This window comes from Dipodomys merriami, unplaced genomic scaffold (genome assembly GCF_024711535.1).
Source record: "Dipodomys merriami isolate MVZ:Mamm:240054 unplaced genomic scaffold, mDipMer1.0.p SCAF_18, whole genome shotgun sequence".
Classification (NCBI taxonomy): domain Eukaryota; kingdom Metazoa; phylum Chordata; class Mammalia; order Rodentia; family Heteromyidae; genus Dipodomys; species Dipodomys merriami.
The window spans coordinates 3,718,786-3,723,938 of NW_027203159.1; the positions used below are offsets into that span (position 1 = coordinate 3,718,786).

At 32.4% G+C, this 5,153-nt stretch overlaps 1 long non-coding RNA gene across 1 annotated transcript; it reads right to left on the minus strand.

The window, feature by feature from the left end:
• Positions 1-303: 303 nt before the first annotated feature.
• Positions 304-4,771, minus strand: LOC138829946 (uncharacterized). The gene is made up of 3 exons (XR_011372806.1): positions 4,735-4,771; positions 4,241-4,271; positions 304-343 (listed from the first exon to the last, which is right to left on the minus strand). It is a non-coding gene; the product is annotated as an uncharacterized lncRNA (long non-coding RNA).
• Positions 4,772-5,153: the final 382 nt, after the last annotated feature.

Consider the following 5,153-nt stretch of genomic DNA (forward strand, 5'->3'; position numbering starts at 1 on the left):
TAGCAAAGAGGCAGGAATGGAGATGTAGCTCACCAATCTAGAAAGAAAAGGCCTAGCAAGACCTTGAAGCACTGAGTTCAAACTCTGAGTGTGCCAACACTTGTGCATACACATATTCAAAATAAGAATGTCATTAAAAGCCTTATAACATTATTCTTTACCACAGTATTTCAAACTTTAATGAATTAAAAGTAATTTCTATTCTTCTTCTTTTATTGGCCAGGAAATTAGCAAAACCTCAGTCAGCATTTCTTACATAGAATTTTTCACAAGGGTTGGTTAAATGTTGACCTAAGGTCCAGTCTTCTGAAGATTCACTCATCTGTTTAGAAATTGATGCTGGCTGTTGGAGAAGCAAAAAAAGAAATAAATTACTTTTAATGCATTAAAGTTTGAGAGTGATTTGTAATGTGTCAATAAATGTGTGGAACACAATTATACCAACTGACAAAAATGATGTGCATTCCACTTATGGGCCTAGAGACTTGGCAAGTGACTTTAGGGGTGTCTATACAAGTAGAATTAGCAAGAACCAAGCCAGCATTTCTACATTTAACATAAAAGAAAGGATAAAGTTTGACCCATTATGAAAATGAGATGTACAAGACACTATGTGGGGTAGGGGTGGAAGAAGGAGTTGGTGAGGTGAGAAGGGAAGGGATGGTAGGGGAAAAACAAAGGAGGGGTAGCAGTGCTCAATAAGAAATATACTCATTACCTTACTCATGTAACTGTAACTCCTCTGTACAGTATCTTTACAATAAAAATATGTATTTAAAAGAGATTCAAGGAAAACTTCTCTACTAATAGGAAGCTGTATTTGATACTCAAAATCTGTATGGTATTTGTTTTAGAAATAGAAGAATATTAATATTTTAGATGCTCAAATTCTCTACATAAACACATCTATTATTTACATTAGAACCTACCCACAACATAGTGCAGTGTAATTATTATGAAAAATTTTAAATTAGATGGAACTTTTTTGCCTCCATTTTTATTATTAGTGCAGGTTAAGTCTCCTTTGTCTTTTTTGTTTCAAAGGCAAAGAGAAGAGGGTAAACAGAGAGATGATCATTATTCAGATATTTCCTTCCTCTTTTATTTCTGCTATTTTTGTTGAGAGGAAGATCAGAGCAAGAAACAAGCAAGATGCATACAAGGAAGCATTCCTGACATGTCAATAATTCTTTCTCAGAATCACTTAAACTGATAATTCTTGCGTTTTCCATAGCAGTAACCTAATTGTGGCTTCCTTGGTTCAGGAGGAAGCATACTAACAGGTTTTTACTGTAAATTAGTATTTATATCTCAATTTACTATTACCAAAAATATAAAGCTTTGTCTACCTAAATGCAAACACACAGATTGTCCAACAATAACTTAACGAATACTAGACAATTCTACTCAGCTCCCCCCTCCTCTCCTCTCATTCCCTCCCCTCTTCTTATTTACCCTCCCTCCCTTATTCTCTCTTTGTGTCTCACTCCTCAATATTGATCTCTATCTTCTCCATTTTTCTCTTCCAGTAGCAAGTGATTTGGTTTATCAGCCAACACATACATAGTTGAACAAGTATTTTTTAAATTATTCTTGTGATCATTTATACTTTTTTCAAATTTTTATTGTGAAAATACCAAGCAAGGGGTTACAATTACATGGGCAAGATAACGAGTACATATCTTATTAAGCATTGTTGCCTACTCCTTTTCTCCCCTTCCCATGCTTTCCCATACTCCCTCCCCTTATTCTTAGGAAGTGAGATCTAGTAGAGCACCAGTGGCTTACAACTATCCACTCTGTAGGTTCAAATTTGACAATTGCAGCTTGAAACTATCCCAAGTGGATAATTCGAAGAGATTCTTTTATCCACTTGTAGTAAAAGAAAGAAGTGGAGGTGCAACTCAGATGCTAAAGTGAAAACATTGAGAATTAAAGCCCAGATGGAGCTCCAGTGCAGGAATCCAAAACCAGTACCAGCACAATATAAAAAATGAGTCCTCTGTTTTTGAAAAATAATGTTTCTCCAAAAATTCATCCACAGGACAATTTTCAAGGTACAAAACGTCAAAGGCTTTTTCACATCTTAAACTGATTCTTCTGCTTGATTCACATTATGGAAAATAGGAGCCAAACTTCACATTAAAAAGTATGAGCATTGCTAAACAGTTATTATTTTTCCTGTAAAGGAAACATGGAAGAAAAAGTCACCTGACTACGGGAGTTAGGTTTGACTCACTGACAGACTTTTTCAAGTAAATGAGGGTTTATTGACATGTAAAGAAATCTTTGCAGATCGTTCTCTAAGAGAGAGAACAAGCTGGCTGCTGTCCAAGTTTGAATCAGAGCAAGTTTATTCCTGTAATATGATAAAGAGAAGCTCATCGCTATGCAGTCAGTAATTTAAGAGGATTAAAAGGCCACGTCTATGTTGTAACAGCCAAGTTTTCACAAACAAAAACCATTTTCCTGTGCCATGTGTTAGACCAAAAAGAACTGCGTTAAATAGAGTAAATGTCTGAGTGACAGGTATGCAAGAATTCTGTAATCACAACTAAACTATAAATTTTTTAATCATGTCCCTTACAAGAATCTCCAAGATAAGCCTTGCTAAATCTGTCATAAAAGACTGGGTTATGTAATTGGCAGTTATGATTAGGGTCCAATATCTTTTTCAGTTGCTTACGTTGCGAATCTCTCACTCAAAATTCAGAGTCTGAAAAAACGTGTTTTCTTGCCAGGCACCTAAGATATTTTTTGTGCCACTATGAATATATATTTATTTGTATTTCTCTTCTTGTAATCATACCTGACAATGTGAAGTACTTTAGTGATAAGAATTATAGTATCTGTACCCTTTGTTCCACTAAAAATATCCTAGCTATATTGCATTTGAAAAAATATATATATATATACCCAGGCACGGATCATGCCTGTCATCCTAGCTAATCAGGAGGCTGAGACCTGGGGACCACAGTTCAGTGCAAGCAGTGAGACTCTTATATCCCATAAACAACCAAAAAACCGGAAGTGGTGCTATGGCTCAAAAGGTAGAGTGTTTGACTTGATCTGAAGAGCACAGGCACAGCATCCAAGTCCAGAGTTCAAGCTCCATGACTGACAAAAATAAATATATGTATATATGTATACATACATATATATAAATGTATAAGTATAATATATATTTATATATAAATATAATATAAATACAAATATGTAAATATATAAATATCTATAAATATATGTATATATACACACATGCAATTACATATATATATATGTGTATATGTATGTGTATATGTATGTACGCATGTGGTCTTGAAATCAGAGTCCACAATCTGGACATATACATCAGTTTAGCAAATTTAGGTCTCAAACTTTTATTTGAGTCCTAGATCACACATTCTCACATACATCCAGCTTTTTTAGAGTCAGTATATATAAAAACATGCATGCATATTCCTGCGCACAAATATCCCCATACTCAAATGATATACTAAATGTAACACTCTAATAAAAAATAATATCGATACTAAAAAGGACACCTTTGCAAATGCAATTTAAGTTTAATTTTTTTTCATACAATGCCTTATTAAAATAGATGAAAGAGCTGAGGAGATGTTTTAAGTACTACAATTCCTGCCCAAAAAGCATGTTTCTCTATCCAAACATCATTATTTACATCTTACCTTCTCGCACATAAAACTCCTATAAATGTCTACAAAATTAATCTACATGCTCCTTAAGCACTGATTGAAGAAATAAATTGTAATATATATATATACACACACATCATATTTATACACCATGATATAATATTTAGCCACACATAATAATGAAATCATATTATCTTCAAGAAAATAGATAGAACTGGAAACCTTCATATTAAAGCAATAAGTCAGATTGTGAAAAACAAATACTAGATTTCTCATATGTGGACTCTAGTCCTAGAAAATAAAATGAATGACCCAGGTGTAAAATATGGAACTGATTAGGATTGGGAACAAGTGAAAGTGGAGTTGAAGAGAAATAGTGTGGAGGAAATACGTTCAAATATTTTGTTAGTATGATGACATATAAAATGCAAGTATAAAAATAACATAATAAAATTAACAAAAGCAGTAAATTTCATTTGATTACTCTCTATGAACATATGTGTATAACACAATAAAACATTTTGTGAAATTAATATTTGCTAATAAAAAGACAAAATTTCATTATGGTTGTTATAGATTCATACCTTAAGTTCCATTGTTTCGTCAGTAATTTCACTGATAAAGGAAAAGGAGAAATTTATTTTGTTCATTTAGAAATCAATCTTGTTCAGTTAGTATTAAAGTATTCTAGTTAATTACTGTCAATGTGAAACTTTTCATACAAATTATTATATTAGAAAAATTTCCAAAGCATTCTTCAAAATACCATCTCTATAAATACATAGTTTTGGCTATTTATTGAATAGGTAGGATATGTTATGCCTGACCACAAAATCAATTCTTCAAAATGTTTTTTATCAAAAATGCCTATAGCAAAATAGATAAATCTAAATTATGCATATTTCAAGAAAATGCTTGGTTAGTCCTCTTTTTCTCACATTCCCTATCCCTTCTTGAGAATAATACACACTGTAAGGGAATGCTGAGACTGTTTTGGAGAAAGAGGTTGACTTTAAACCAATGAATTACTCTATGTGCATTTTTGTTTACTTTATATACAGAAAAGATAAATTCTTACCTTAACTATTTCCTTAGGATTTATCCTGAGGTTTAATCTGTAATGGATGACAGATAACTATATAAACACTTTTTTTTTGTTTACAAATTTAGGTACAACTATACTCAGTCATGAGAACATGATATCAAAAGGTTAAACAACGCTTACTGGTACTATGCTTATGCGACTTTGTGTATTACAAATAGTGGTTATTAGCATTTGATTTTTAGCCCAGCATCATCTCATGGGTTAGGAAACGAAGTGAGACGTTGTCCTCAGAACAAAATTTAATGAGGCATCCAAAATTAGTTACTAAGATATACATCGTTTAACAAAATGTTTTTAAAATGTAGGTTAAAGGAATTAATTTATGAAAAAAATCAGCATTTAAAATAAATACAGAATCAGTATGACTGGCTTTGCTTTTATACAAGCTTGCA